Below are 9,633 nucleotides of genomic sequence, written 5' to 3' on the forward strand. Positions count from 1 at the left end.
GAGAACATGGAGTCAGATTCGTCCTTCCTTCCTTTGTCTGGGGAGGAGTTGGTAATTAGCACTAAAGCAAAAAAAAGGCTTATTACCAAAAATCACAAGTAGTCCCTGCCTTACTGAGGTCCAGAGTATCTCCCAGTGTTTTTCTGGAGGTTTTTAGCTTTCCTCTGCACTGACTTTTCAATAAGTATTTTGGGATTACATACACATACCCACAGCCCAGGCACGCAGGCAGGTAACTCAGTGCAAATGAAACCATTGCAGGGAGGCAGGTGAGGGGGGAAGAGCTGGGAGTGACCATTTCAGGCAGTCCCTGAACCCATCTGACCCCACCAGACAACCCAGCTCAAGCAGGGAACATCCCCATTCCCACCTCTCACTGCCTCAAACTCTTTTCTCTGACACAGAAATAACCAGCAGCCTGTGGCAGGTCTGTCCATGGTGGGTGCTCTGCACAGAGAGGTGAAATGATGAAACTCCCCCCCAGTGCTCCAACACTTGGCTGCCCTTTCCTGCTCCCTCCAAGAAGTTTCTTTTCAAATGTTATTGTATTTGCACCATTAATGTCACCATCTGAGCTCCCCAACCTGCACACAGCAGCCCTTAGAGCGTGGATTTATTATCCAAATGCCAAGAGTCTTGTTATCTCTAATGAACTTTGGGAAGCAGGAGGACTTGTGCATGATGGTCTGGGTTTGTTTACCCAGCTGGCATCTTTTAACTACTGAAAAATGTTACCCCTTTAAATCATGCAGCCCCAGATATATGTGTGTGCTTAAAGCTGGTGACTGTGCTGACACAACACGTGGTGACCCTTCCCCAGCACAGCTGATGACTTTCAGATATTAAACAGCATCCTGTTTCTTAGGCTTTGCCTGGAATCACTTTCATGGCCAGAAATCTGAATTATGCTAGTCCAAAGAAAGGAAATCTGTGAATTTGCACTGGAGATGGATTTCCTGAAAGAGCAGGAACACATGCATGTGGACACTGAGATAAGCAAGCCATCCACCTCACTTTGCTATAGAAATAAACTCTATATTTTGATCAGCTAATAATTTCTCCCATTTGAACAACTTGATTAATTTAACCTCTTTGCAGCAGCAAGCCTTGCTCTCCCACAGACCCCAATTTCACAATATTTGAGGCAGCTTTGTGATTGAGCAGGTAAGTGACACACTGGATGAATCACATCATAAACATTGGCTTTGCTCAAAAACTGTGAATTTAATACTTTGGTTCGCACATGCAAACTATTAGTTTGGGATATGGAATACTGCTGCACACAACTTTAAACTTTATAGAAGAAAAAACTTTCATACCAGCAGGGTTTTATAGTCCCAATTTTCATGGGAAGTACTTGACATGGAGGCGTGAACACAGCTGAAACAAATTCACTTAAGATGTTACACACTTCCCTCAGATTGCACATGTGTTTAAGGGTTCTGCTGGGCTATGGACCAAAAATCCAGTCATAGAAATCCTTCTTGTTCGCTCTGAAATTTTGTTTTAGTGCTTCTGGCCCGTCCACACACAGGCTGAAGTTTCTGACAGAGGTCTGCAAAAGCAGAGTTAATGTTCACCACAAAATTCTCCCATTTACATGGTGGGGCAAGGCCAGCTGCAGAACAGATAAAAGGTGGTGGGAAATGTCCCATTCCAGCCATACCCCCAAGTTCAGCCTGTTTCTCTTTAGAAACCAAAAACTTTAGAGATCAAAAACCGTTCTGGAGAGATGGCAGGTAGCACAGCTTTCTCACCAAGTGAAAGAGGATAACAGCACTTGTGTGAACAGAAACAGCTCTCAGAGACATTTCTGGAACAATTAACTGCACCAATTCTGTTTTCCTCACAAGTGTTTACAATCTAGCAGGCTACTCTGACACACAGCAAGTCTGCAGCTACCTCTGATGGTCCATACAAAGTGTAACATGGTTGACAAAACCAAAAAATAACAGAGACAGAAAATCTAATTCATTCCATTTTCATGCCTGAAAGAAAACAAACAAACAAACCCCAAAAACCAGCACTGGTACAGTTATGACTTTTTGGATAATAACAGTTCTTTTTTGATCACAATCATCATCCAAACCACTCCAGGTCTCACCACCTCTTGCTCATCCCTTTAGATGCCAAGGTGCATTTCCTCAATTCCAGTAGCAGAAGTTCCTACAGCCACTTCCAACTGGACATGAATTCACCATGAAAAGTCATTTCCAAGCCCAGCATTCTTTGGCTTGCATTGGATGCAGAGCAAGTGAAGCATCACAGGAGGAAAGCAGTTTCAAATATTTTTGTTGCAGTTGATGGTAGCTGCTTGCCAATTCTTTACATTACACACAACTTTCCAAACAAAAAAAGAAAACAGAAGTGAACACTTCCATATATATAATGATCTATAAATGTATATAAAGGGTTTATAAATGTATTGTGAGTATATTGTCCACCGTCAAAAAAAAAAGAACATAATTTGCTCAAAAATTAATTGGGGTTGTTGTGGGTTTTTTTTAACTCAAGTTTTTCTTTGTCTTCTAGTCCCTGAGTCTTTACAGTGAAGCCAGATCCCATTTTAAAGCCATTCTCACAAACCACAATTACTAGAAATGTTTAAAACAAAAGCCAAGATTCCCTTGCAGTCCCTTGCCTCCAGGAGCTGGGATAATAAACACAAGCCCAAGTATCCCAAGGCTCAGTAAAAGCACAGGAACAAGCAGCACTGTCTCCATTTCAGTGTTAAAAGACACTAAAAGCCCTGGTCACTAGAGGGTATAAACCAAACTCTACAGGATCTGTGACTGGAGATCCTATTACTCAAATGGGTTTGTGCAGCTCTAATTTTATAGATAAAACTAGAAAAATAAATCTGTCCTGCAGAGTGTTACTGGTAACTCACCCATGGCCAGGGACCCTCCCAGATGGGCAGAGGCAGCTGTGCCAGCTGGGTGTGAGCTCCAGAGGCTCAGCTTGGCTTTGGGTGAAGGATCCAGGCTGGTCCTCTGTTGGATTTCATTGGCCAACTTCAAGAATTCTGATTGGTTTTCTTCCAAATGCTCAACTTCTCTTGAAAAACAAGAAAAAGAAAATAAAAAGAGACAGAAAGGAAAACATTGGGGGAGTGTGACAGTGTTCACAGGGGGTCTTAGAATGAGGGAAGAGACAAGGATCTGACTCCATGTTTCAGAAGGCTGATTTATTATTTTATGATATATATTACATTAACACTATACTAAAAGAATAGAAGAAAAGGTTTTATCAGAAGGCTAGCTAAGAATAGAATCAGAAAGAATGAATAACAAAAGCTTCTGTCTCAGACAGAGTCCGAGCCAGCTGACTGTGATTGGCCATTAATTAGAAACATCCACATGAGACCAATCACAGATGCACCTGTTGCATTCCACAGCAGCAGATAATCATTGTTTACATTTTATTCCTGAGGCCTCTCAGCTTCTCAGGAGGAAAAATCCTAAGGAAAGGATTTTTCATAAAAAGATGTCTGTGACAGGATTCTCCTCTCCACTTTGAAAGGAGCAAGCCCAAGTTAGGAGGAGGCCAATGCTGCAGCCCCATCCAAGGGAAAGAGGAAAGAGAAGAGCCCTGGCTCCCAGCTCTGAGCTGCAGGTCAGAGTTTCAGAGGCTCAGCTCGTGGCATTGGGAATCAACATCCAATCCCCCCAGACTGGGTTACCCCCTGAGTATCCTCAAAACACTAAAAATAAATCTGAAAAATAAAAGCTCCTGCCGGGAGCACCAAAACACAACAGGCATCAAATTGCATTAGAATGTTTATATTGAGGGAAATTGCATCCTGCAAACTTAAATTATCTCTCTCCTCCCTCTCCCCTCCCACCTGCCACAGCCCATTTCCTATTATATTTTTCTAACAAACCAATAGATGCTTGAAATCATGGAAAGCCATAAAGAATTGGAATCAAATTAAGTCTACATTCTAACTGCATTAGGTGCTGTCAAGCATAGTTTACTCACTCTTCACAGTTCTATCTAGAGGCTAAACAATTTTGTACCCTTTCTCTACTAATCAAAACTGATTACTCTGATAATGGACCCCTGACGCTGAACACTTTATGAAGGTAAATTATTCCATATCGAACAGGAAGGGGAATGGAAAAATCACCCAGAGATAAATAGGCCTAAAGATGCATATATTGATCTCCCATTCATTCCTTCTCTCTCTCTCAATGTCTCTATGGCTAAAGGTTCAATCAATACTTCCAGTGCTGTAATGCCATCTTTTATAATCCCATCATAATTGGCCATTCCCACTGCATGCCCCTGCATTGGCTTGGGCTGAGTGGGGCCTTTCAGAGCTGGGATCTTTTGTTTCTTTCCTCCCCAGACCAGGTAACTGAAGGAGCAGGTCTGTGATGGTGTTCACAGGGGTCTGAGGATGAGGGAAGAGACGAGGATCTGACTCCATGTTTCAGAAGGCTTGATTTATTATTTTATGATATATATTACTTTAAAACTATACTAAAATAATAGAAGAAAGGATTTCATCAGAAGGCTGGCTAAGAATAAAATAGGAAGGAATGATAACAAAGATTTGTAGATTTGTGGCTTGCCTCTATGTCTGAGCCAGCTGACTTTGATTGGCCATTAATTAGAGACAACCAACATGGGCCAATCACAGATGCACCTGTTGCATTCCACAGCAGCAGATAATGTTTACATTTTGTTCCTGAGGCTTCTCAGGAGGAAAAAGCCTAAAGAAAGGATTTTTCATCAAAGATGTCTGTGACACAGGTCAAACCTGGCCCCAGAGCTCTCTGAAGCAGGACCTGCCTGCACACCAGGGCAAGGGGAGAGCAGGGATGCTCAGCCATGAGCTGGAATGGTTGGGAAAGTCAGCCAACAATCCTTCACCAAGGAATTGCTCAAGTACAAGCAGCTCTTATGCTTGAACATGTTGATTTTTGATTGTGAGAGACAATACACCTTCACTCTCCTGGAGCTTCAAAACCCTTCCTGTCCCCAGAGGAAAGGATGGCTTTGCTTTACAAGGTTTGGCAGTTAACAGAACAAGCTGCTCAGGGGAAAGAAATGCTGATTTGATGCCTACCCAGCATGAATTTCAATAATTCTGGACTATTCTGTCAGAGGACAAAGAACAGGACTGCTTCCCAAGCCTGCCCAAGCCTCAGAGGCCCCCTGGGGTAGATTTATGGTTCTCAGGGATCAGGGTGTTACAGAGAGCACAGTGCACACCTCCAGAGGGAAAAGGTCTGTGAGGGGGTTTGTTTTCACTGTGGAATGATGCCGGCCAGGGGCTATTTACAGACCACGAACAAGAGAGGTCTGCTTTAGAACGTGCCTTGAGCTGTTTTATTCTCCAGCATCAGTCTCAGCACGTGGTTATGACAATGGGAAGATGCCACCAGCTCACATCCCAGGCAGCAGACTAAGAACTTAATGTTACAACTCACTTTATAAGTTTTTTGACTAATCGCACAAAGCAAAAGCACATTGACAGTAGTTCTATCCAACCACTATAAGCACAGGTACCTTTGGTTAAACAATGCTTGCTTATTTCAAATACAACACCTGCTTGTAAGCCTCAAAGCACAATGCACAGAGCTCCATTATTAAGCTTCAAATTTCCTTATATCTCACTAGATAAACTTTTCTGCAGCTTAGAGAGCTATTCAGACAAGTGTTAATACACAGACCGTTGTTCTATTTGCCCTTGCTTTTCTACAGTTTAAATAATTTGTCTGCTGACCTATCTCATGACTGTTGCATAGCTCTATTCACAGTTCTGCTGTCTCTGAGGCCTGCATCTTGCAGCTTTCCCAAAATCCTCTGATTTTGTGGATTCCCACATGGAAAACCTCTATTTGTCACACTGGGTTTGGCTGTTTCCAAACACCTCAAAGCTTTGCTTGAGATGCCACCAGAACAAAGTCATGTTACCCTGGGGTAGGAACCCCTCTGGTTCTGATCCAAGCCCAGCATCTTCCTTCTCCTTGCACTGTAAGGAGATGCTGTGCTTTCACAGAAACCAGGAGCATCCCAAAGGGTGGGCTCAGCTCCTGATTTCACTGCTGCCTCCCCAGGGCAGAGTAAAAAGTGCTGGACTGTCTTGCAAGGGCCCACCTCACCGAACACAGCTCTATCAATGGTGGAAACCTCTCTGTCAGAACAGCCCAAGGTCCCCCACAGCCACTGAGGGCAATATCAGCATGAAATTCTCCATCATCACAGTTAGGGAATGATACAGGCTTGTGCAGATGTCACGAAACCTCTTCTTGGGAATCAGGTGGCAAAAAAATTAAGTAGAGAGATAAAACAAGACAGGAAACTGCATGAAAGCATGTGCTCCACAGAATAAAAATGAGCCTTGATAAAATTCCTGAATTGCATCTATAAATATCCCACAGCATTCCTTCACTGCACCTATAAACATTCCACATGTAACTCACATGTGAGACAGGAGCCAGGTTATAAGTTGTGCAGCTTTCTTTTTGTCCAAGATGTTTAAGTATCACACAAAACAAGGGGAAGATTTGTGGCATCACACACAAATTCTGCTAGACAAGGTACAAACTGTTCTTTGCTACCTGGATGTGGCCAAAGGAGTCCACTCCCCTTATTGATTCAGGAATTTAGACTGTTGAAAGTGTTTAGAGACATCACAATGAACTTGGTGAAACACAAATAAAAATTAACAAAAGCTTGGCTGAACTGATACTGAGCTAAATCTTCTCTTTTGGCACATCCAGAGTTCTCAATGAAGTAGGAATTCACACCCTCACAAAATGTCCTGTCCTCTCTCCACCCCTGTAAATCTCCAGGAGACCAAATCATTTGCATTTCACTAGAACAGGATCCCTGACCCCAAATTACAGCACAGGATCCCTCTGGGAAAGCAGCAGGACCACTCTGGAACCTCTGGATCAAGAGGGGAAAAAAGCAAGCCGTGCTTACATGCTCAAACTTGTAAGGCTGGAAGACCCAACAGCAAAACAAGTTAGCAATTCTTCTATCACATGAAGGGATGGGGAAATGGGGAGAGGAAGAAGTCAATCATTTTCTAAACATTTGCAAAAGTATTTTATAAACACATAATTCTTCCATTTTATATCCTGCAAATGTAATCAATTTTTCTCTCCAAAGTTCTTATTTAAGATTTTCTTATGAGGCTTAGCAATCACATATTGATTTAATTAAATTAATCTTTCTTTGCTGGCTGATCTGACCTTGCTGTCTATAAAATGGCCAATGTCCCAGTTAAATTTTGCAAACATTTCCAGTGGTTAACCTACCCGGGGACAAAAAGAAGGGGAAAAAAAGAAAAAAAAAAAATAGGAAAAGAAAAAAGGGGGGGGAAAAAAAGGGGAGGAAAAAGGGGGGAAAAAAAGGGGAGGAGGGGAGGAAAAAAGGGGAAAAAAAGAGAAAAAAAAAGGGGGAGAAAAAAAAAAGGGGGAGAAAAAAAAAGGGAGGGGGAAGAAAAAAAGAAAAAATAGTAAAAAACCCCACACCACAGTCTTCTGGGTTTAGTCTTCCAACAGGAATTTAGGGTGCTGTTAATTCTACTATCACAGAAACCTGATGGATCCAGCAATTCCTTTAACCTCTCTTCCCTACAGCTGAGCTACATAAATCCTTTTTCCTCTGTCAGCTTCCTTTGTGGACTCTTCTCTTCCCCAAAAATCCTCCTCTGGGGGTCTGGCAGTTCCTGAGCTGAAGTTACTCACAGCAGAAATGCTCTCAGGGCTCTACATCACCACCACTCACGTCTCCCCTCCCTGAGCAATCCAGAATTTATTTCATCTTCCTTTCCTGCTTTGCTCCACAAGGGAGAGGGGCAAAAGCCAGAGGAAAGACAGAAGCCAGGGGAAGTTATCTTTCATTAAAAAAACCAACAAAAGGGTGGAGTTTTTCCTTTTCTTTCCCAAGTAGCTCTGTTTTCCCAGTATTCAACCACAATAAAGGCAGGTAAAAGTGCACCAAGATAACAGTTCATGTGAACAGATCATGGTGTAAAAGCTGGTGTAACTAAAATAGCTCAACAAAATAACCTAGCCAGACCCTCTCTGTTGTTTCTGACTGGTTCTGGGACATTGCCCTTCCTAGACATGCTAGGAACTGGAATAAAAGGGCACTTCAGCATTGAAGAGGTCAGACAGAATATTTAGTTCCTAATTCACCTATTTCTGAAGTGTGAGAAACAGCAAAGATTTTGCTAGAAGATAAAAATAGTAAACAAAAAGGAGCTATTCTAATTTATAGGTTTTTCATTGCAGAGATGCTCATGTCTAACAATTATTCACTCAAAATCCTCACACCTGCAAGGGCCTAGCTGGACCTTCGTCAAACCTTTAAATTGGTTATTTCCCAGCAGAGAACAAGCACTCAGGAACTTCACCATTAAAAACGGGGGAGGTGAAAAGACTCTCCTGGTCCCTTTAATTCCGAGAGGAGAGGAGAGGAGAGGAGAGGAGAGGAGAGGAGAGGAGAGGAGAGGAGAGGAGAGTTCTTATTTAACATGCAACATTAAGACCCAAAAATAAAGTAATTCCATTCCCCCCTGTAGCCAACCACACAGCCTCATTCATCTCTCCTGGTGCTTTGTCCAGGCAACACTTTTAAACACATTTGCTCTTTTTACAGCTACTTACATCTCTTCTTTCACAGCATCCTCTCACCTTAGAAGTCTTTTTGAAGTGTCTTGGAGTTGGAGCATTTGGGCAGCTCCCAACACACAGCAGTGCCCAAACATCTTTTTATCCAGCTCTGGGGCAAGTTTTAGTTCCTGAGGTGGTCAGGGATAGCTGCAGGTTGTACCTACACCAGCACAACAATCTGACCTGAGCCTGTTTCACACAGGAAATGAGAGCATCAAATCCTCCAGGCACAACTTCAGGCATTTCAAGTGGGAGGAGGCAGGGATTAAACTTGTGTTAATTTAATTATTGCTCCTATTTGAAATGCCTGTGTGCTGGCAGAGGCCTGTCCTCAGCTGCAGTTAAAGAAAACCAAGGGGCACAAATCCCTCAGCCAGTGCAGTTAGAGAAAACCACGGAGCACAAATCCCTGATCCTCCCTGTGAGAACTGATTCAGGTTTGTGCTTTGGGGACAGATGTGCACAGGTGTCACCACAGGTGACCAGACTGACCCATTTAAGGGCCATGACCCAAAGCTCAGGTGGCTTCTGCAGGTGCTGTCCCTCCCCAGCATCACAGGCTCCTTTATTTCCTCTCCCTACAAAATCCACTGAGTTTTCAAATAACACAGCAAGCCTCATGCTTCTCCTCTGTGCCTGCCAACAAAGCTGCTTTGTCTCCTTTGCACTTAACAAGACAAAGAAGATGGTTAACAAGAACTTTTGCAGATATGTTTTATTTTTATTTTTAAGACCTTCGGAAGCCAACTCATCTGCTCTCATGGGCTTCTTGCTGATACGTCTCACTTTATTAGTGACTTTGGCCTTGAGTGTCTCAGCTGTTTGATCAATACTGCAGGGGGTCAGTGATATTTTCTCACTTTTAGTGTCTCCCTGCCTTTAACTTTGTCACCTGATGAACAGCACTACCCCTGGAACGCTTATCTCGTATCGATTTTCTCCAGGCTCCTGCTGCATTTCCAGCTGTCCCACCATTTCCCTCCCTGTCACCACA

General features: G+C 43.0%; 1 long non-coding RNA gene across 1 annotated transcript; it reads right to left on the bottom strand.

Annotated features, from left to right (window-relative positions):
• Positions 1 to 1,112: 1,112 nt before the first annotated feature.
• On the bottom strand, positions 1,113 to 9,072 carry LOC135456332 (uncharacterized). Its single transcript, XR_010442511.1, has 3 exons — positions 8,661 to 9,072; positions 2,891 to 3,057; positions 1,113 to 2,340 (listed from the first exon to the last, which is right to left on the bottom strand). It is a non-coding gene; the product is annotated as an uncharacterized LOC135456332 (long non-coding RNA).
• Positions 9,073 to 9,633: the final 561 nt, after the last annotated feature.

Source organism: Zonotrichia leucophrys, chromosome 20, assembly GCF_028769735.1.
Source record: "Zonotrichia leucophrys gambelii isolate GWCS_2022_RI chromosome 20, RI_Zleu_2.0, whole genome shotgun sequence".
Classification (NCBI taxonomy): domain Eukaryota; kingdom Metazoa; phylum Chordata; class Aves; order Passeriformes; family Passerellidae; genus Zonotrichia; species Zonotrichia leucophrys.